Source organism: Oncorhynchus tshawytscha, linkage group LG12 (genome assembly GCF_018296145.1).
Source record: "Oncorhynchus tshawytscha isolate Ot180627B linkage group LG12, Otsh_v2.0, whole genome shotgun sequence".
NCBI classification, from domain to species: domain Eukaryota; kingdom Metazoa; phylum Chordata; class Actinopteri; order Salmoniformes; family Salmonidae; genus Oncorhynchus; species Oncorhynchus tshawytscha.
Genome location: NC_056440.1, coordinates 21,395,553 through 21,420,128, shown reverse-complemented (window position 1 = coordinate 21,420,128; position 24,576 = coordinate 21,395,553).

The window sequence follows — 24,576 nt, the reverse complement described above, 5'->3', positions numbered from 1 at the left end:
TCATGTGAAACATTGGTTCTCCGAGGGAACAAAGCTAGACGAGACAGAGCTCACTATGGAGAACATCTAATCTCCATAGTGAGCTGTGTGTCAAAGTGACCGGAGGAGAACTCTGGGGGCGGTGGACAGCAGAAACTCAGGGCCTGGTTTATCATGCATGGCGCCTAGCTCCACATACAATGCATGTCTGATTGAATGATGATTGAATGGTATTGTTGTCAGCCTATTTGCAACCTGCTCCTAATGTATTGAAGCCTAGAGCTGAGATGGTCCAGGCAAGGGCTCCCTATGGTAATGCCTCATTCATCTGTCCCTCTATTCAACAAAAAACATATATACGACCATAAAATAAAAAATCCAACCCTTATCAGAATGTATATTTAAAAATTCAATTATAACATAGCCCTGCAAACGCAGAGTCAAAGGGCTTCCATTTTTTATGGTTATGTTTAATGTATGCATCAGTAATGTATTCTAGCTCAATTTCAGAGTACACTCAGAACTATATCTCTCTCTCCCTCTTCATTTCTCTCTCTTCATCCCTCGTTCCACTCTGCTTTGAGTCGCTGCATGAGTCACCAGCTGTAGGCGATGGCGCTCCTCTTCTCAACAGATGTCGTGGATCATATGATTGCTACCTCTCTTTGAAGTGTCTGGATGGACATGAAGGTGATTAGAGAAACATGGCCTCCTCCCCTGCCTCTACCCTAACTCCTTCTTTCAATTCAATTAAATTCAAGGGGCTTTATTGGCATGGGAAATGTTTTCATTGCCAAAGCAAGTGAAATTGATAAACAAAAGTGAAATAAACAATGGAAAGTGAACAGTAAACATTACACTCACACAAGTTCCAAAATAATAAAGACATTTCAAATGTCATATTATGTCTATATACAGTGTTGTAGTGATGTGCTAATAGTTAGGAAAATAAATAAATATAGGTTGTATTTATTTTCTTGTGGCAACAGGTCACAAATCTTGCTGCTATGATGGCATACTGTGGTATTTCACCCAATAGATATGGGAGTTTATCAAAATTGGATTTGTTTTCTAGCTCAGTTTCCACCTCATTTTGTGGGCAGTGTGCACATAGCCTGTCTTCTCGAGAGCCAAATCTGCCTACCGCTGCCTTTCTCAATAGCAAGGCTATGCTCACTGAGTCTGTACTCAACAAAAAACATATATACGACCATAAAATAAAAAATCCAACCCTTATCAGAATGTATATTTAAAAATTCAATTATAACATAGCCCTGCAAACGCAGAGTCAAAGGGCTTCCATTTTTTATGGTTATGTTTAATGTATGCATCAGTAATGTATTCTAGCTCAATTTCAGAGTACTGAGTCAGGTATTCTGCCACTGTGTACTCTCTGTTTAGGCCAAATAGCATTAGTTTGCTCAGTATTTTTGTTAATTCTTTCCAATGTGTCAGGTAATTATCTTTTTGTTTTCTCACAATTTGGTTGGGTCTAATTGTGTTGCTGTCCTGGGGCTCGATGGGGTCTGTGTTTGTGAACAGAGCCCCAGGACCAGCTTGCTTAACGGTCTCTTCTCCAGGTTCATCTCTCTGTAGGTGAAGGCTTTGTTATGGAAGGTTTGTGAATCACTTCATTTTAGGTGGTTGTAGAATTTAACGTTGTACACTGAGGATATTTTTGTGGAGTCTGAATTTGGTGTTTGTCCCATTTTGTGAATTATTGGTTGGTGAGCGGACCCCAGACCTCACAACCATAAAGGACAATGGGGTCTATAAATGATTAAAGTATTTTTAGCAAGATCCTAATTTGTATGTCAAATGTTATGTTTGTTTTGATGGCATTGAAGGCCCTTCTTGCCTTCTCTCAGATCGTTCACAGCTTTGTGGAAGTTAACTGTGGCGCCGATGTTTAGGCCGAGGTATGTTTTGTTTGTGTGCTCGAGGGCAACGGTGTCTAGGTGGAATTTGTATTTGTGGTCCTGGCAACTGGACCTTTTTTGGAACACCCATAATTTTTTGTCTTACTGAGATTTTCAGTCAGGGCCCAGGTCTGACAGGATCTGTGCAGAAGATCTAGACGCTGCTGAAGGCCCTCCTCTCCCTAACTCTAGTTCTCTCTCCCTCTATTTCTCTCTCCCTCTCTCTCCTGCCCTGATTCACAGTGAGTCTGTGCTATAGGTAGAGAGAGAGCGAGAGAGAAAACGAGAGAGACTCTCAACACACTGAAGCAGCAGATAGCAGCCAGTCAGGAGACTGTTGCCTGCCCTCTGAGAAACTCACTAGCTGAACTTGAACACACTCTGTTAAAAGGTTTCATTTGGTTGCATCACTGCAGTCATATTCCTACACTCTAATGCTTCCACTCAGATCGTAAGTTGTATTTTCCCCTCTGTACATAAATGCCTTTATACATTTATATTTTGCTCCTGTATTCATAACACAATACCTACATTTCTTATGTTACCCTGACACACATCTTAACAAATTGGTAAAATACATGAATTATTTTTTTTATTTTACCTTTATTTAACCAGGCAAGTCAGTTAAGAACAAATTCTTCATTTCAATGACAGCCTAGGAATAGTGGGTTAACTGCCTGTTCAGGGGCAGAACAACAGATTTGTACCTTGTCAGCTCGGGGGTTTGAACTTCCAACCTTCCAGTTACTAGTCCAACGCTCTAACCACTAGGCTACCCGAACAGTACAGACATTTACATTTGCTTTTCTGTACTTTCCGAGATGGACGCAGGACTGATAGCCGCAAGCAACATACAATGTATGTAACTGTGAAAGGGAAGGAGATAGGGCAAAGAATGGGAGAGATAAAGAGGAAAGGAGTAAGAGCAAAAGAGAGAGAGCCCAAAAGATAAGGAAAAAGCAAAGGAGAGAGAGTCACTCACAAACACAAACAGACCCCACAGAGTCCCAGGACAGCAACACAATTAGACCCAACCAAATCGTGAGAAAACAAAAAGCTTATTACTTGACACATTGGAAAGAATTAACAAAAATACTGAGCAAACAATAATTCTATTTGGCCCTAAACAGAGAGTACACAGTGGCAGAATACCTGACCACTTTGACTGACCCAAAATTAAGGAAAGCTTTGGCTATGTACAGACTCAGTGAGCATAGCCTTGCTATTGAGAAAGGCCACCGTAGGCAGACCTGGCTCTCAAGAGAAGACAGGCTATGTGCACACTGCCCACAAAATGAGGTGGAAACTGAGCTGCACTTCCTAACCTCCTGCCAAATGTATGACCAGAGTCACATATTTCCCTCAGATTACACAGACCTACAAAGAATACATAAACAACCCCATTTTGGTAAACTCCCATATCTATTGGGTGAATTACCACAGTGTGCCATCACAGCAGCAAGATTTGTGACCTGTTGCCACAAGATAATGACAACAAGTGAAGAACAAACACTGTCACATAGAGTAGGCCAGAAGGCTATACTGGAAAACCTAACCTCTGTCAAAATAAAAAGTTCTTCTGTGCTTCAGGGTGTTTATTTACATAGTGATTCCAGAACAAAAACAACAGTACTGAACTCAAACTTATACCTTACGGTACAGCTTAAAAACAATGCTGCCCCATTCACAGCTCAATCCAAAATGGCCTCTCAATTAACTGAAAGAGAGGCTCCTTTTGTAGGGCTAGCCCCTCCCCTCGGAACAATTAACCCTAATTAATTAAGCAATTACCTAGTCAAACCTACATTTTCCATTAACTAAACATACTAAAGGATATACATTGCAACATGTTTTTGAAAGAATATCACCACATAACAGTTACAAAATTACATCACTATTGACAGTGTCTTTTAATATGTCCATTTACATTAATGAGCCATTTGGGACAGGCACTACAAAGTTAGCCCAATTCCCTTTGCTCGGGTCCTTATCCAGCATACCCGGAAGCTACAGAGATAGAGAGGTACAGAACAAACAAACAAACAAACAAAATGCTCATCCACAACATAGATAACTATAATACATGTTGCTTATATTAACTATGAACATTGGCAGAAGTGTGAAATGTATGTACTAAGACAAGTTAACTTGTGTGTCGACCCACATTGTTACCTTATCTGATAATGGAGCAGGGAGGAGTGATGAATGTGTGCGTGCTTTAAAGAACCAAATGCTGCCCGCGGCCAGTGACTGACTTCTATGTCACAAACACCATTGTAAATACAACCATATTTTTGTTTATTTATTTTCCCTTTTGTACTTTAATTGTTTTCAGATAATATGACATTTGAAAAGTCTTTATTCTTTTCGAGCTTTTGTAAGTGTAATTGTTACTGTTAATTTTAATTGTTTATTTCACTTTTGTTTATTATCTAGTTCACTTGCTTTGGCAATGTTAACATGTGTTTCCCATGCCAATAAAGCCTTTAAATTGAATTTAATTGAGTGAGAGTGTAGAGAGAGAAGGGGAAGAGAGGCTTGATATCAGGAGCTAGGCCATGCCTCCAAAGCAGTTGACACGGGGAGGAGAAGAATAGACAGAGAGGTGTTTGAAGTCAAACAGGCATTTCTTCAGCGGCCTCAGATATCTAATGACAGAAATGGGGTAAGGGAGCGAACTAGGGGCAAATGAGATATGGGGGAGTCGAGGGAGGGAGGCAGAGAGAAAGGGAGGGAGAGGTTGAGACAAGGTGATAAATATTAAAAGGTGGAAAGTCAAATTGGGAATGAGCAGAGAGGCATCGGGAACAAATAGTGTTGAAAAATATGAGATATGGTGAAAGGAATGTGTTTTGGTTGAGTGCACTGAAGGGATTTGTAGAGGAGGAGAGGAGAAACCTGTGGTGACTAGAGGGGATATCCATGTTCAAAGTGCATTTACTCTTTCGCCATTTTGATTGAATTTCAAATCTGACATAAAGTATTTTTATTACCATGCCTTGTATAAATGCATTATATTTGGTACCACAGAGAATTTGTTAACTTATGCGAATACAAAATAACACATTGCCTGATGGCCAAGCGTGCTGACAGTAACTTCCGTCTCAGATGGTGCTATGCCATGCTGTAGTAAATGGGCACAGTCAAACAGACTATAGCTTTGAGATGACACATTCATCTATGTTTTGGAGTGGCAGGCCATTAATAAGCTGGTCCTGAACATCTCTAAAACAAAGAGCATTGTATTCGGTACAAATCATTCCCTAAATTCTAGACCTCAGCTGAATCTGGTAATGAACGGTGTGGCTGTTTAACAAGTTGAGGAGACTAAATTACTTGTCGTTAACTTAGATTATAAACTGTCATGGTCAAAACATATAGACTCAATGGTTGTAAAGAAGGGGAGCGGTCTGTCCGTAATACAGAGATGCTCTGCTTTTTTGACACCACATTCCAAAGAGCAAGCCCAGCAGGCTCTAGTTTTGTCTTATCTTGATTATTGTCCAGTCGTGTGGTCGAGTGCTGCAAGGAAAGACCTAGTTAAGCTGCAGCTGGACCAGAAGAGAGCGGCACTGCTCTTCATTGTAATCAGAGGGCTGATATAAATACTATACATGCCAGTCTCTCTTGGCTAAGAGTTGAGGAGAGACTGACTGCATCACTACTTTTTAAAAGAAACAATGTGTTGAAAATCCCAAATTGTTTGCGTAGTCAACTTACACACAGCTCTGACACACACTTACCCCACCAGACATGCCGCCAGGGGTCTTTTCACAGTCCCCAAATAATATAGATCCAATTCAATAAATTGTACAGTAATATACAGAGCCATTATTGCATGGAACTCCGTTTCACCTCATTTTGCTCAAATGAACAGCAAACCTGGTTTTAAAAAACAGATAAAGCAACACCTCACGGCACAACGCCTCTCCCCTATTTGGCCTAGATAGTCTGTGTGTGTTTATTGGTATTGATATGTAGGCGCAGCAGTCTAAGGCACTGCATCTCAGTGTTAGGCGTCACTACAGACCCTGGTTCGATTCCAGGCTGTATCACAACCGGCTGTGATTGGGAGTCCCATAAGGCTACCCACAATTGGCCCAGCGTCATCCAGGTTAGTGTCTGGCTGGGGTAGGCCATCATTGTGAATAAGAATTCATTCTTAACTGACTTGCCTAGTTAAATAAGGGTTAAATAAAATAATTAAATATGTGTTCCTTTAAAAAATATATATGTAGTTCTGTCCTTGAGCTGTTCTTGTCTATTCATGTCTATTGTGTGGACCCCAGGAAGAGTAGCTTCTGCTTTTGCAACAGTAAATTGGGATCCTAATAAAATACCAAAATACCCATTGCAATCCACATAATCGCAATGTTTAAAATGCATATCCGGCAGGATAGCTTTCCACTGATCTGATCTGTCACTAGCTTCATTATCCACCTGATCTAATCACACACACACTCACTCACACACCCACAAGCACACACAGATGTGCACACACACACAGTCGCTAATCTATTGTCATCAACACTACAATACATTTTTTATTGCATTGCGACAGTCAATAAAACCAATTATGCTTCTCTTTTGAGTGCAATTTCCCAGGCTATTGCATCTGGATGTGTGGTAGTTTGGAGTCTGGCTGGTTTCATTCCTGTTCCTAACTGAATGCTTACTGAGAGACTGGTTGAGGGACATAGACAGTGTGTCTCTCCCAAATGGAATCCTATTCCCTATATATTGCAGTATGGGACATGGTAAAAAAGTAGTGCACAACGTAGGAAATAGGCTGCTATTGACTAGCTGTTTATACCACTTGAATGAAGAAGGCAAATAAGTGTCAACTCCGTAAGAGATCAACTTCGTCAGATTGTTGTCAAATGTCAACTCCGTCAGAGGGGATTTTCAAATGAATGATTTTCCATGTTTTAAATCAAATCAAATCAAATTTTATTTGTCACATACACATGGTTAGCAGATGTTAATGCGAGTGTAGCGAAATGCTTAATGCGAGTGTAGCGAAATGCTTTTTACCAATGTTTGTATTGAACTTTTATTTTAAGAGGCAAAAATATGTCTGTTTTGAGAATCTGTATTCAACTCCATCAGTAGCTTGTCAACTCCCCCATCGACTGAGTGAATGTTTTTGTCAATATTCTAGAAAAAAGATTTGAATCCCTGTTCTTCAACATGTGATTAAACAACTGAAGTATTTGCTGTGCTAGACCTAAGGGATAGTGTTTGCTTTATAATGTTTCATGTTCTAAATGTAGAAAAACATGCCAAAATGCTAACTAAAATGAACCCTGGAACATGTAATAGAGATACAAAACAAAAACAAGTTTGGAGATTTGTGTTACATATGTAAATCATCTAATTTTAGAGTTAAACAATCAAGGCATTTAAACACTTACTTGACAATAATTGTAAAAATAAAATGCCTTTTTTTTGGTGTTAGTTGCATTTTATGAAAGCATTTTTTTTATAAGGAGATTGTTTTTATAGATTGTTTATATAGGAGATTGTTTATATGGATTGATAGCTGATACTTTGGTCTATCAAAAAATACACTACCAGTCAAAAGTTTGGACACACCTACTCATTCATGGGCTTTTCTTTATTTTTAATATTTTCTACATTGTAGAATAATAGTGAAGACAAAACTATGAAATAACACATATGTAATCATGTAGTCACCAAAAAAGTGTTAAACAAATCAAAATATATTTTATATTTCAGATTCTTGAAAGTAGCCACCATTTGCCTTTATGACAGCTTTGCACATGCTTGGTATTCTCTTAACCAGCTTCGTGTGGTAGTCACCTGGAATACATTTCAATTAACAGGTATGCCTTGTTAAAAGTGAATTTGTAGAATTTCTTTCCTTCTTAATGTGTTTGAGCTCAGCTAATGCTCAGCTGATGTCTTCACTATTATTCTACAATGTAAAAAAATAGTAAAAAATGAAAAAACCCTTGAATGAGTAGGTGTGTCCAAACTTTTGACTGGTACTGTATATTTAAAATGTTCATATTAAGACTAATATTTTGGGGAGATTGTGCCGTCTTTCAAGAATCCCTGATCTCTAAAACACTGCTACGCCAGTGATGCTATTTGGGTCAAAGACAGTGTCAGTGAAAGCCTCCTCTGTTCTGTTTAGAGGACATGACAGGAGGACATGTTGAGAGAAACCAGACCCTTGAAGGGAAGGTCATTTTCCTCTGGTGACCGTTCAAAAGATGATTTTCATGGTTGGCAGTTCCCCTTGTGTGTAGTAAGGTCCATACTTATCAGGGAAACACAGACAGCTTAGACAGCACAGACAGCACTGACAGCTCATACAGCACAGACAGCAGCACGTATACATTACTAATGCAATGCTTGACGGACATGCTCATGTATCATCTTTGAAATATGATTCATTTTAGCCACAATTCTTATTTGAAAAATATTTCTGATATGAGTGTACTGCCTGTAAAACTACATAAATGGACTCTGGTCACCCATTGTACAGTAAATGTTATTCTCAGCATGAACCCTTTTACTGGGATTAAAGCACATGACTGGCTATGGGGAAACAAAAAAATTGCAGAGCTGATTTGATTAGGGAGCACATGAATGCAAGTGTAGTTTATCAGGATGTATGTATGAAGCTAACGAAGCAACAGCGGCAGTTTTAGACTTACGTGACAAGTTGACCCAAATAATACATTTTCTCCGGGGGAGCTAAAGAACTAGGTTGCATCCCACATTGTACCCTATCCCCTACGTAGTGCACTCCATTCTCAGTGTTAAAGAGAAATAGAATGATTTTAATCAGCGAAAGGGAAAGGGGGATAACCTAGTCAGTTGTACAACTGAATGCCTTCAATCAGGGTTACAAGCTGAAGTAACATTCCTTTGTTCACCCAAATGTCACATCTCTAATTCATGTTCTATTCCATCTCTATACTGTTGGAAAATTTATTTTTATTTTTTTCCTTTTCAACTGTCATCTCTGAAATATTTTGATTGCAGTACCTTCAGAAAGTATTCATACTCCTTGACTTATTCAACATTTTGTTGTGTTTCAGCCTGAATTCAAAATGGATTAAAAAAATAATAATTTCTCACCCATCTAAACCCAATACCCCATAATGGCAAAGTGAAAACATGTTTTAAGAAATGTTTTCCAATGTATTGAAAATGAAATAAAGAAATTTCTAATTTACATAAGTATTCACACCCCTTTGTCAATACTTTGCAGAAACACCTTTGGCAGCGATTACAGCTGTGAGTCTTTCTGGGTAAGTATCTAAAAGCTTTCCACACCTGGATTGTGGAACATTTGCCTATTGTTCTTCAAAAAAATATTCAAGCTCTGTCAAATTGGTTGTTGATCATTGCTAGACAACCATATTCAGGTCTTACCATAGATTTTCAATCAGATTTAAGTCAAATCTGTAACACAGCCACTCAGGAACATTCACTGTCTTCTTGGTAAGCAACTCCAGTGTAGATTTGGCCTTGTGTTTTAGGTTATCGTCCTGCTGAAAGGTGAATTCATCTCCCAGTGTCTGGTGGAATGCAGACTGAAACTTGTTTTCCTCTAGGATTTTGCCTGTGTTGAGCACCATTCCATTTATTTTGTATCCTGAAATACTCCCCAGTCCTTAATGATTACAAGCATACCCATAACATTATGCAGCCACCACTATGCTTGAAAATATGGAGAGTGGTTCATCAGCAATGTGTTGTATTGGATTTTCCCCAAACATAACCTTTTGTATTCAGGAAAAAAGTGAATTGCTTTGCCACATGTTTTGCAGTATTACCTGCCTTGTTGCGAACAGGATGCATATTTTGGAATATTTTTATTCTGTACAGGCTTTCTTCTGTTCACTCTGTCACATAGATTAGTATTGTGGAGTAACTACAAAGTTATTGATCCATCCTCAGTTTTCTCCAATCACAGTCATTAACAGTTTTCTCCTATCACAGTCATTAGCTGTTTTAAAGTCTCTGAGTGGTTTCCTTCCTCTCTGGCAACTGAGTTAGGTAAGACACCTGTATTTTTGTTGTGACTGGGTTTATTGATCTAAAGTGTAATTAATAACTTCAACAAGCTCGAATGGATATTCAGTGTCTGCTTTTTTATTTTTACCCATCTACCAATAGGGGCCCTTTGCGATACATTGGAAAACCTCCCTGGTCTTTGTGGTTGAGTCTGTGTTTGAAATTTACTGCTCAACTTAGAAACCTTATTGATAATTGTATGTGTGGGGTATAGAGATGAGGTAGCAATTAAATATAATGCTAAACACTCTTATTGCACACAGAGTCCATGCAACTTCTTATGTCACTTTTTAAGCAAACATTTACTCCTGAACTAGGTTTGCCATAACTAAGGGGTTGAATAATTTTTGACTCAAGACACTTCATCTTTTATTTTTGAATTAATTTGTAAAAAAATTAAGAAATAAATAATTCCACTTTGACATTCAGGCTGTAACACACCATGAAATGTGGAAAAAGTTGAGGGGTTTCTGAAGGCAGTGTATATCTGCCTGTTTTCCTTCCACCAAGTGAGTTTACCCGTGGGGCCCTGGGTTGGGTTGCCAGCTGTAGACAGTAGTCCTGGATAGTGTCAATGGCTTGATACGATACTAAGTGCCATTATTACCCCATGGGTTTCAGGGATTCTAAAATATCTGCTATCAATGATACATATCAATCAGCCAGTGAGTCATTTAAGCAATAAAGCCCGAGGGGGTGTGGTATATGGACAATATACCACAGCTAAGGGCTGTTCTAAGCACGACACAACATGGAGAGCCTGGATACAGCCCTTAGCTGTGGTAAATTGGCCATATACCGCAAACCCCCGAGGTGCCTTAAGCTATTATAAACTGTTTACAAATGCAATTATAACAGTAAAAATAAATGTTTTGTCATACCAGTGGTATACAGTCTCATGTACCACGGCTTTCAACCAATCAGCATTCAGCACTCGAACCACCCAGTTTCTAATGTGTAATATAGACTAATGCTTACCGTTAATCAAAACAGTATCACTGATGATAAAAACTGCTTGGTTCCTCTCCCTCTCTTTCTCTCTCAAGTAAATTCAATTCAAGGGGCTTTATTGGCATGGGAAACATATGTTAACATTGCCAAAGCAAGTGAAATAAATGATAAACAAAAGTGAAATAAACAATAAAATGAACAGTAAACATTACACTCACAAGTTCCTCACTCTTTAATGCAAACACACACGAGATGAAGGGAGCAGCAGAAAAAAGGTGGAGGAGAGCAAAGCTGTGTGAGGCAACAGAAAAGAGAAGGGACTTTGTTTTCTCTTTCTCCTTAAGGGCGCGGTGGCACCTCAGGGCTCCCTCTTCCTTTTTCCTCCCTCTGACACTCTTTTCCTTGCTCTTTCACTCTCCCTGCTCCTCTCCTATTTCCCCCTCCTCTCTACTTGTTTAAGTGAGCCCCCCTGTGCCACGATGGAGAGGACAGACCTCTCTGGTTAGCTTACAGTTAGTCAGGGCCGCTTCTCTCTCTCTCCAGGCGCACTGCACTGATGAATTTACAAGGCACACACAGACAGTGGGCAGGGCAGACATACACAGAGAATGTATGAGTGGGGTGAGCAGATGACTGTGAAGTTAATTAGAACATCCTGTGCCTACTTCTCTCTCTCCCTATCTCTCATCCACCTTCTCCCCCTCTCTGCCCCTCTCTCCCTGTCGGAGAAGCTTTGATGTGGTGTAGTGCCTGGAAACTTAATGAAACATTTATAATAGCCTTTCCATTATTTCTCTCTTCTCTGTCCCTCTATTTTGTTCCCTCTCTACCTGGTCCTGCCTCCAAGACAAGACTGTTTTACACAACATGGGGCAAAGCAGGGTTGAATGCTGTAGACACCACTTGTAATACTTACTCTCTGAGACTCTCTCTTTCTCCTCCCTGCTCCCCTGGCAGTGTCTTTCTTCCAGTCAGGGAAAAGAGTGTTTGATCATTTTCTCTTTGACTCTCTCTCTCTCTTTCTCTCTTCCTGTCTCTCCCTCTCTCTCCCTCTATTTCCACTCTCTTTACTTTTTCTTGACACTCTCTCTTTCTCTTTATCTCATACGGCCTCTCTCTCCTCACCTCTCTTCTCTCACTTACAATCTTCATTACTTACAATCAAGTTCAAAGATGTCATTTTTGACTGAAGTAGGACCTGTCAATTCCTCTGACGTGATACACGCTACATTGAATAACTGACAGAATGACTCATGCGAAGCCCATTAATGATATCACAGTTTGGAATGGGGAATGTCAAATCCAATCTATCAGGGCATGTTGCACTCATCTCGCCTTCAATAAATTTAGTTAGGTATTGCAGATGACTGTGTGTGGAATCATCAAATAAGTCACAGTACCCTGCAGATACACAGTATATTTGCACATCTTATTGCTAAATAGATTTTTCTAACTGGAGCTAGCTCATTAAGCCGACCACGTCTTGGCTGTCTTCGCTTCTGTAACTGTCATCTCTCGTTCCCCTCAGCATCTTATGCGTCTCTCCATTCCTCTGCTGCTGTGAGTCTTCAACTAAATTTTCCCTCATCTATCTCTCTCGCTCTCCCTCTCTCTCCCTCACTCTATTCACTCTCTGTCACTCAATTCAATTCAATTCAAGGGCTTTATTGGCATGAGAAACATATGTTAACATTGCCAAAACAAGTGAAGTAGATAACTTCACTTTTGTTTATTAACAATAAAAATGAACAGTAAAAATTACACTCACAGAGTTCCAAAAGAATAAAGACATTTCAAATGTCATATTATGTATATGTCTAAATACAATGTGCAAATAGGTCAAGTTCATCTGTATCTCTCGCTGTGTTCCCCAGTCCCTCTTTATTTGGATCTCTATTAGATTTGATTTGACTTGATTTGATTAGCTTTGATTAGCTCCCTGCCATGAAATATTCATTTTATTAGATGAAGCTGTGTGTCCCTCTGCTCTCCACTGACTTCTCCCTGGTGGTTGGTTGTATTTAAAGCCATGTTTATTTGGGTTTCACCTTCCTATTGAGGACTGCCGCCTCAGTCTGTTCCTGAATGTTTCCCTTCATCTTAACTCTGTCTTCACATATTATTCAGAGCTCCTCTGTCTACTGACAGACACATGCTGTAAAATCTGCAGGTAGTGTAACATCTGAGTAGAACATATTTCCTCTGTCATTTCTGAGCAGATTCTTCTTTTTTATTTTCCTCTCTTTAACTCCTGCTCTTAACATCCTCTATAGCAGGGCTACTCAACTCTTACCCTACGAGGTCCAGAGCCTGCTGCTTTTCTGTTTCACCTTTGTGTCCCAGGTCCAAATCATTTCCTGATTAGAGGGGAACAATGAACAAATGCAATGGAAGTGGCTTGGAGTTCCAGAGTTTGAAGGCTCTATAGTGTCCTCTCCTCCACTACTACTCTCCTGGGATGATCATGCTTATCTCCTTCTTCTCTCTTCCTCTCTCTTTTTCTCAATTAAATTCAATTCAAGGGGCTTTATTGGCATGGGAAATATCTGTTAACATTGCTAAGCAAGTAAATTAGATAATAAACAAAAGTGAAATAAACAATGCAAATGAACAGTAAACAATGCAAATGAACAGTAAACATTACACTCCCAACTTCCAAAAGAACAAAGACATTTCAAATGTCATTATGTATATATACAGCATTGTAATGATGTGCAAATGGTTAAGTACAAAAGGGAAAATAAATAAACATATATATGGGTTGTATTTACAATGGTGTTTGTTCATCACTGGTTGCCCTTTTCTTGTGGCAACAGGTCACAAATATTGCTGCTGTGATGGCACACTGTGGTATTTCACCCAGTAGATATGGGGGTTTATCAAAATTGTTTTTTTCAAATTCTTTGTGGATATGTGTAATCTGATTGAAATATGTGTCTCTAATATGGTCATACATTTGACAGGAGGTTAGGAATTGCAGCTCAGTTTCCACCTCATTGTGTGGGCAGTGTGCACATAGCCTGTCTTCTCTTGAGAGTCAGGCCTACCTACTGCTGCCTTTCTCAATAGTAAGGCTACGCTCATCCTTTCTCAATAGCTATGCTATGGTGATTCTTTCCAATGTGTCAAGTAATTATCTTTTTGTTTTCTCATGATTTGGTTGGATCTAGTTGTGTTGCTGTTCTGAGGCTCTGTGGGGTTTGTTTGTGTTTGTGAACAGAGCCCCAGGACCAGCTTGCTTAGGGGACTCTTCTCCAGGTTCATTGCTCTGTAGGTGATGGCTTTGTTATGGAAGGTTTGGGAATCGCTTCCTTTTAGGTGGTTGTAGAATTGAACATCTCTTTTCTGGATTTTGATAATTAGCGGGTATCAGCCTAATTCTGCTCCGCGTGCATTATTTGATGTTTTACGTACACTGAGGATATTTTAGCAGAATTCTGCATGCAGGCTCTCAATTTGGTGTTTGCCCCATTTTTTTTGTGACATTTTGGTTGGTGAGCAGACTCAAGACCTCACAACCATAAAGGGCAATGGGTTCTATAACTGATTAAAATATTTTTAGCCAGATCCTAATTCTATGTTCCTTTTGATGGCATAGAAGGCTCTTCTTGCCTTGTCTCTCAGGTCATTCACTGCTTTATGTGCTCATCGGTAACGATGTCTAGATGCCATTTGTATTTGTGGTCCTGGCGACTGGACCTTTTTTGGAACACCATTATTTTGGTCTTACTGAGATTTACTGTCAGGGCCCAGGTCTAGCAGAATCTGTTCATAATATCTCGTTGCTGCTGTAGTCCCTCCTTGTTTGGTAACAGAACCACCAGATCATCAGCAAACAGTAGACATTTGACTTCAGATTCGAGTAGGGTGAGGCCGGGTGCTGCAGACTGTTCTAGTGACCTCTCCAATTAGTTGATATATATGCTGAAGAGGGTGGGGCTTAAGCTGCATCCCTGTCTCACCCCACGGCCCTGTGGAAAGAAATGTGTGTTTTTTGCCAATTTTAACCGCAGGCTTGTTTGTGTGCATGGATTTTATGTCTCGCTCTCTCTCTCATCATCTCTTTTCTTTTACGACTTGGCTGTCCTCTGTCCCTTCTCATGCTTACATCTAAAAGACGTCCAAGTACACTTACATACTCTATCACACACACACACCGCTTGACACACACACACACACACACACTAAACCTAAACCCTGAGCCAGAAATAGCCTCTTTACAAGTGAGGACCAGCAAAATGTTATCACTTCTGAATTTTCCTTGGTTTACCATTGTTGTGAGGACTTCTGGTGCTCACAAGTATAGTGAAACAAGCCCACACACGCACACAGTCAGTCCAGTTGAGGAGAATGTCAGTGTAATCACCAGTCCATTGGGGAACAATGCAGGAAGATATCTTGTGGACAGAGAGAGCACTTTGAATGTACTCTCCTGTATGGATGGGGTCAACTGAAACACACTCTACATGGGCCCTGCCAACACGTCACCCCCATCAAAAACACAGGCTCGCTTTTCGTCAACTGATCCCTTGCCGTGTGTGTGTGTGTGTGTGTTTGCTTACTCTTGCATGCGTGGTATTTGGCATTTTATTAGGATCCCCATTAGCTGTTGTAAAGCAACAGCTACTCTTCCTGGGGTCCACATGAAACATGACATAGTACAGAACATTAATAGAGAAGAACAGCTCAAGGACAGAACTACATTCATTTAAAACCGGCACACACAGCCTACATGCTGGTGTAGAGATGTGGGGGAGTGCATGCCTGTATGTGTGTCACTGAATGGGTGTGGTTGTGTGGGGGTGGTGTGGGTGTGTTTGAGAATATTTGTGTGTCCAAGCTGTTGGTTGTGTGTGCTCTGATTTGCAGACAGCAGTGAACTTTTCCAATGGCCCAGTCAAGGGATGGCAGGTGGCCTAGTGGTTAAGAGTGTTGGGTTGGTAACTGGTTTGGATCCCTGAAACAGCAAGTTGAAAAAATCTGCAGTTATGAACAGAGCAGTTAACACACGTAAACAACTGGTTGCTGATAACGTCAATTAAGGCAGCCCCTTGCACCTCTCTGATTCAGAGGCGTTGGGTTAAATGCGGAAGATGCATTCAGTTGTACAGACTAGTATCTCAGTCTGTCTTTTTTGGCAAATAGAGAAAAATAATAGACGCCAATACGTTTTAAGGGGGTAGATCAGCTTTAATACTGCAGATAGATTGAAGCTTCCATCAATTTAATTGTCTGCATCACTTCCAAACTCCCATATATATTTTTGCATACATACATACATACATACATACATACATACATACATACATACATACATACATACATACATACATACATACATACACAGATATAATACATACATACACAGATATAATACATACCAATTCGTTTCTTGGCTTAGGCGTATTATTTTGCTTTGGTCCATCCCTCTTTCTTTGTTTACTTGAGGCTCAATTTGCCATGATTGATTCTGCAAATAGAGAAAAATAATAGACGCCAATACGTTTTAAGGGGGTAGATCAGCTTTAATACTGCAGATAGATTGAAGCTTCCATCAATTTAATTGTCTGCGTCACTTCCAAACTCCCATATATATTTTTACATACATACATACATACATACATACATACATACATACATACATACATACATACATACATACATACATACATACATACATACATACACAGATATAATACATACATACACAGATATAATACATACATACACAGATATAATACATACCAATTCGTTTCTTGGCTTAGGCGTATTATTTTGCTTTGGTCCATCCCTCTTTCTTTGTTTACTTGAGGCTCAATTTGCCATGATTGATTCTGCACTGAGAGCAGACCGAGACCAGACTCACCGCCTCTCAAATTCAAGACAAGCTTTTGGAGATTGTCAAGCATCGATTTTCAATTACTCTTACAATAACTAGATGATAAAGTATCAGGTCTCTCTCTTGAGGATGGTGAATGAATGTTCTGATTAGGTTTAACACTAAAGGGGCTGGTGACACACACACACACTAATACTTACAGTACACACACACACAGTCTGTCGTTCTATTAAAATCAAATAGTCCAGATGTGAACTATTCTGTGTCATAGCTGAGGAGACGTGATGAAGCTAGAATAAGGCTCCTTAAAATGTTGCCAACTTGGACCAATATAATTCCCAGAGATTATGGAAAGTCCTCCAACTGTTTTTTCCACATTTTAGTTATTAGTTTGGTTACACTACTCTATGACAGATGGGTGCTGGAGTGTCTCTGTAACTTCCCCAGTCAACATGGCTGCTTCAAAAAGGAGTGCATACTTCTCTCCACTCCTCCGCAAACAGTATTTCTAGATGCCATATTGCCATCAATAGAAAGTGTAACAGACATCCACAGACCATGGTGTTCTTAAAAGCACTAATACAGTCGCTGCTCAAACTCTCTTCTCTGTCTACCTATCATCTATCTCCCGCTTTCTCCCTCTATCCCTTTGGGGCGACAGGTAGCCTTGTGGTTAGAACGTTGGGCCAGTAACCGAAAGGTTGCTAGATCAAATTCCAGAGTTGACAAGGTAAAATCTGTTGTTCGGACCCTGTTCCTAGGCAAAAAGTCAATACAGGACTACCATTGAATCATACTACACTGGCTCCGACGCAAACTATTACGGACTACAAAGGGAAGCACAGCCGAGAGCTGTCCAGTGGAATGAGCCTACCAGACAAGCTAAATAACTTCTATGCTCGCTTCGAGGCAAGCAACACCGAAGCATGCATGAGAGCATCAGCTGTTCCGAATGACTGTGTGATCACGCTCTCTGTAGCCGATGTGAGTAAGACCTTTAAACATTCACAAGGCCGCAGGGCCAGACGGATTAACAGGTTGTGTATTCCGAGCATGCACTGACGAACTGGCAAGTGTCTTCACTGACAATTTCAACCTGTCCCTGACCGAGTATGTAATACCAACATGTTTCAAGCAGACCACCATAATACCTGTGCCCAAGAACACCAACGTAACCTGCCTAAATGACTACCGACCCGCAGCACTCATGTCTGTAGCCATGAAGTACTTTGAAAGGCTGGTCATAGCTCACATTAACACCATTATCCCAGAAACCCTAGACCTTCTCCAATTTGCATGCTGCCGCAACAGATCCACAGATGTGATCTCTATTGCACTCCACACTGCCTTATCCCACCTGGACAAAAGGAACACCTAAGTGACAATGCTATTTATTGACTATAGCTCACCATAGTGCCTTCAAAGCTCATCAATAAGCTAAGGGCCCTGGGACTAAACACCTCCCTCTGCAACTGGATCCTGGACTTCCCGAAGGGTAACCCCCAGATGTTTACGGTATGTAACACCACATCTGCCACACTGATCCTGAACACAGGGGCCCCTCAGGGGTGCGTGCTCAGTCCTCTCCTGTACTCCCTGTTCACTCATGACTGGGCACGACAATGCCTATTCCCCCTCAGGAGACTGAAAAGATTTGGCATGGGTCCTCAGATCCTCAAAAAGTGATACAGCTGCACCATCGAGAGCATCCTGACTGGTTGCATCACCGACTGGTATGGCAACTACTCGGCCTTCGACCACAAGGCAATACAAAGGGTAGAGCGTATGGCCCAGTACGTCACTGGGGCCAAGCTTCCTGCCATCCAGGACCTCTATACCAGGCTGTGTCAGAGGAATGCCCTAAAAATTGACGAAGACTCCAGCTAATGCATGGCATGCGGTACCGGAGCGCCAAATCTAGGCTTCTTAACAGCTTCTACCCCCAAGCCATAAGAATCCTAAACAGTTAAGCAAATGGCTACCCAGACTATTTGCATTGTCGCCCCCCCACCCACATTTTTACGCTGCAGCTACTCCTGTTTATTATCCATGCATAGTCACTTTACCTCTACCAACGTGAACATACCTTATGTGCCCCCACACATTGACTCTGTACCGGTACCCCCTGTATATGGCCTCGCTACTGTTATTATATAATTATTTGTTATTTTTCTTCTTTATTTTTGTATTTTGTATTTTTATTTTTTACTTCAGTTTATTTTAGATAATACTTTCTTAACAGTTATTTTTCTTAACTGCATTGTTGTTTAACAGGACTTGAAAGCATTTCACTGTAAGGTTTACACCTGTTGTATTTGGTGACAAATAACATTTGATTTGATTTCAATAGGATGCCATTTGGGACAAAGCCCCAGCCGACCCCTCAGCTCGTACAATGTATAGTGCATTTTTAATTATTATCATCTTTTACGACCTGCTGACTGAGACCAAACTCTCAGTATTCAAATTAAATCAACGTTTTTTGGTTGCGTACACAGATTTGAAGATGTAATCACAGGTGCATCGAAATGCTTGTGTTTCTAGCTCCAACAGTGTAGTAATACCTAGCAATATAAAAAATACAATACACACATCCATAAAACTATAAAAAAGTTATATAGGATGAGCCATGACTTGAATACAGTTTATACATATGAAGTGGGCAAAACAGTATGTAAACATTATTAAAGTGATCAGTGTTCAATAGAGGCTGGTTAGTACTGACTGTTTAACAGTTTGATGGGCTGGAGATGGAAGCTGTTTCTCAGTCTCTCGGTCCCAGTACTGTCTCCACATTCTAGATGGTAGTGGGATGAACAGGCCTTGGTTAGGGTGCCTGAGGTCCTGAGGTGTTGTAGAGGGCAGGTAGTTTGCCCCTGGTGATGATTTGTGCAGACCACACCACCTTCTGGAGAGCCCGGCGGTTGCGGACGGTGCAATTGCCGTACCAGGCGGTGATATTGCCCAACAGGATGCTCTCAATGGTGCATCTGTAGAAGTTTGTAAGGGTCTTAGGGGCCTTCTTCACCACGCTGTCTGTGCGGATGGACCATTTCAGGTTGTCAGTAATGTGCACGCAGAGGAACTTGAAGCTTTTGACCCTCTCCACTGTGGCCCGTTAACGTGGATGGGAGCCTGCTTTCTCTGCTCTCCTGTAGTCCACGATCTGCTCTTTTGTTTTGTTGACGTTGAGGGATAGGTTATTTTCCTGGTACTGTTGTCATCAGGCCTACCATTGTTGTGTCGTCAGTAAACTTGATGATTGAGTTGAAGATGTGTGTGGCCTCGCAAGGTGGGTGAACAGGGAATACAGGAGGGGGATGAGCACATGTTAAAGATCAGCGTGGTGGAGATGTTGTTGCCTACCTTCATCACTTGGGGTCGTCATGAAGTCCAGGACCCAGTTGCACAGGGAGGGATTCAGGCCCAGCGCCTTGAGCTTAGTGATGAACTTCAAAGGTACAATGGTATTGAAGGCTGAGCTGAGGTCGATGAACAGCATTCTTACATACAGTTGAAGTTGGAATTTTACATACACTTAGGTTGGCGTCAATTAAACTTGTTTTTCAATCGATCCACAAATTTCTTGTTTAACAAACTATAGTTTTGGCAAATTGGTTAGGACATCTACTTTGTGCATGATACAAGTCATTTTTCCAACAATTGTTTACAGACAGATTATTTCACTTATAATTCACTGTGTCACAATTCCAGTGGGTCTGAAGTTTACATACACTAAGTTTGTGCCTTTAAACAACTTGGAAAACTCAAGAAAAGTATGTCATGGCTTTAGAAGCTTCTGATAGGCTAATTGACATCATTTGAGTGAATTGGAGGTGTACCTGTGGATGTATTTCAAGGCCAACCTTCAAACGCCGTGCCTCTTTGCTTGACATCATGGGAAAATCAGCCAAGACCTCAGAAACAAAAATGTAGACCTCCACAAGTCTGGTTCATCCTTGGGAGCAATTTCCAAATGCCTGAAGGTACCACGTTCATCTGTTCAAACAACAGTATGCAAGTATAAACACCATGGGACCACGCAAACGGGTACAAAAGTATATATATCCACAGTAAAACGAGTCTCATATCGACATAACCTGAAAGGCTGCTCAACAAAGAAGATGCCACTGCTCCAAAACCGCCATAAAAAAGCCAGACTACGGTATGCAACTGCAAATGGGGACAAAGATCGTACTTTTTGGAGAAATGTCCTCTGGTCTGATGAAACAAAAATAGAACTGTTTGGCCATAATGACCATCGTTATGTTTGGAGGAAAAAGGGGTTGGCTTGCAAGCTGAAGAACACCATCCCAACCGTGAAGCACGGGGGTGGCAGCATCATGTTGTGGGGGTGCTTTGCTGCAAGAGGGACTGGTGCACTTCACAAAATAGATGGCATCATGAGGTAGGAAAATTATGTGGATATATTTAAGTAACATCTAAAGACATCAGTCGGGAAGTTAAAGCTGGGTCGCAAATGGATCTTCCAAATGGACAATGACCCCAAGCATACTTCCAAAGTTGTGGCAAAATGGCTTAAGGACAACAAATTCAAGGTGTTGGAGTGACCATCACAAAGCCCTGACCTCAATCCTATAGACCATTTGTGAGCAGAACTGAAAAAGCGTGTGCGAGCAAGGAGGCCTACAAACCTGACTCAGTTACACCAGCTCTGTCAGGAGGAATGGGCCAAAATTCACCCAAATTATTGTGGAAAGCTTGTGGAAGGCTACTTGAAACGTTTGACAAAAGTTCAATCATTTAAAGGCAATGCTACACTCAATTAGTATTTGGTATGTAAACTTCTGACCCACTGGGAATGTGATGAAAGAAACAAAAGCTGAAATAAATAATTCTCTACTATTATTCTGACATTTCACATTCGTAAAATAAAGTGGTGATCCTAACTGACTTAAGACAGGGAATTTTTACTAGGATTAAATGCCAGGAATTGTGACAAACTGAGTTGAAATGTATTTGGCTAAGGTGTATGTTTTTCAGCTAAGGCTAGCTTTTCAAACAGAAATTTACATTCTGTAGTTCTAACTCCAAAAAGTTCTAAGACACTGTGAAGTCCATGGAGAAAAAGAGCACCTCCTCCCAGCTGCCTACTGCACTGAGGCTAGGAAACACTGTCACCACCGATAAATCCACAATATTCGAGAATTTCAATCATTTCTCTACAGCTGGCCATGCTTTCCTCCTGGCTCCACCTATTCCGGCCAACAGCTCCTCACCCCCCGCAGCTACTTGCCCAAGCCTCCCCAGCTTCTTCTTCACCCAAATCCAGATAGCAGATGCTCTAAAAGAGCTGCAAAACCTGTGTTAAACAATTTGGACCCTCTCTTTCAAAAATTATCCGCCGCCATTGTTGCAACCCCTGTTACTAGTCTGTTCAACCTCTCTCGTATCATCTGCGATTCCTAAAGATTGGAATCCTGCCGCAGTCATCCCAGTCTTCAACGTGGTCACACTCTAGACCCAAACTGTTACAGACCTATATCCATCCTGCCCTGCCTTCTAAAGTCTTCGAATGCCAAGTTCACAAACAGATCACCAACCATTTCGATTCCCACCGTACCGACTCTGCCTTGCAATCCGGTTTCCGAGCTGGTCACGGGTGCACCTCAGCCACGCTCAAGGTACTAAACGATATCATAACTGCCATCGATAAAAGACAATACTGTGCAGCTGAATTCATCGACCTGGATAAGGCTTTCGACTCTGTCAACCACCACATTATTATCGGCAGACTCAACAGCCTTGATTTCTCAAATGACTGCCTCGCCTGGTTCACCAACTACTTCTCAGATAGAGTTCAGTGTGTCAAATCGGTGGGCCTGTTGTCCGGACCTCTGGCAGTCTCTATGGGGTATCACAGGGTTCAATTCTCGGGCCGAATCTTTTCTCTGTATATATCAATGATGTCGCTCTTGCTGCGGGTGACTCCTTGATCCACCTCTACGCAGACGACACCATTCTGTATTCATCTGGCCCTTCTTTGGACACTGTGTTAACAAACTTCCAAACGAGCTTCAGTGCCATACCACACTCCTTCTGTGGCCTCCAACTGCTCTTAAACGCTAGTAAAACTAAATGCATGCTCTTCAACCTATCGCTGCCCGCACCCGCCCACCTGACTAGCATCACTACTCTGGACGGATCCGACTTAGAAAATGTGGACAATTATAAATACCTAGGTGTCTGGCTAGACTGTAAACTCTCTATCTAGAATCAGCTCCCTATTTTGCAACAAAGCCTCCTTCACTCATGCTGCCAAACATACCCTCGTAAAACTATCCTACCGATCCTCGACTTCGGTGATGTCATTTACAAAATAGCCTCCAACACTCTACTCAGTGAACTGGATGCAGTCTATCACAGTGCCATCTGTTTTGTCACCCCATATACCACCCACCACTGCGACTTGTATGCACTGGTCGGCTGGCTCTCGCTACACATTAGTCGCCAGACCCAGTGGCTCCAGGTCATCTATAAGTTTTTGCTAGGTAAAGCTCCGTCTTATCTCAGCTCACTGGTCACCATAACAACACACACCCGTAGCATGCGCTCCAGCAGGTATATCTCACTGGTCATCCCCAAAGCCAACACCTCCTTTGGCCGCCTTTCCTTCCAGTTCTCTGCTGCCAATGACTGGAACGAATTGCAAAAATTGTTGAAGCTGGAGACTTATATCTCCCTCACTGACTTTAAGCATCAGCTCTCTGAGCAGCTTTCCGATCGCTGCAGCTGTACATAGCCCATCTGTAAATAGCCCATTCAACTACCTACCTCATCCCTACCTACCTCACCCCTACCTACCTCATCCATATTGTTTGTATCTACTTGTTTTTCTCTTTTGCACACCAGTATTTCTACTTGCACATCTATCACTCCAGTTTGCTAAATTGTAATTACTTCGCTACTATTAGCCTATTTTATGCCTTACCTCCTTACTCCATTTGCACACACTGTATATACATTTTTCTATTGTGTTATTGACTGTACTTTTGTTATCCCACGTGTAACTGTTGTTTATTGTCGCACTGCTTTGCTTTATCTTGGCCAGGTCGCAGTTGTAAATGAGAACTTGTTCTGAACTGGCCTACCTGGTTGAATAAATAAATAAAAAATGTTAACTTCCGACTTCAACTGTATATGCATGCATGACTCTAAGGGGCATTGGATAAAAGCATCTGCTAAATGGCATATACTGTATTATTATATTATCCTCTATTCACTTCCTGATGAACCCAGTGACCGAGTGAGTGAATACGTTGATACTATTCTCAGAAGAGACCCAGAACATTACCCAGTCCGCTTGATCAAAACAATCTTGAAGCATAGATTCCGATTGGTCAGACCAACATTGAACAGTCCTTACCATTGGAGCTTCCTGTTTAAGTTTCTGCCTAGAGGTGGGGAGAAGCCGAATGGAGGTTTGATCTGATTTGCCAAAGGGAGGTCGGGCAGGGCCTTGATCCAGGGTCCTGGTTGCGCGTGTAGCACAGGAGATGTGTTGATAGAATTTTGGTAGTGGTGGCACAGAGTTGTCCTTAATCTCCTCCACGCTGGGTAACTAGGTGGTGTCAACTTCAGATGTAGATAGCCCCCATGTCATGTTGTGCCTGTTGTGACTTTGAGACCTAGGGACAGACATAGGCCAAGGGTGAGTTCACAAAGAGTCTCAAAGTAGAAGTGCTGATATAGCGTCAGGTCGAGGTCCCCGCTGTTCATATAATCTTATTCATTATGATCTAAAAGACAAAAAGCTACTATATCAGCTACATGTACTCCAAGACTCTTTGTGAGTACCAGCCCTGGGATGTT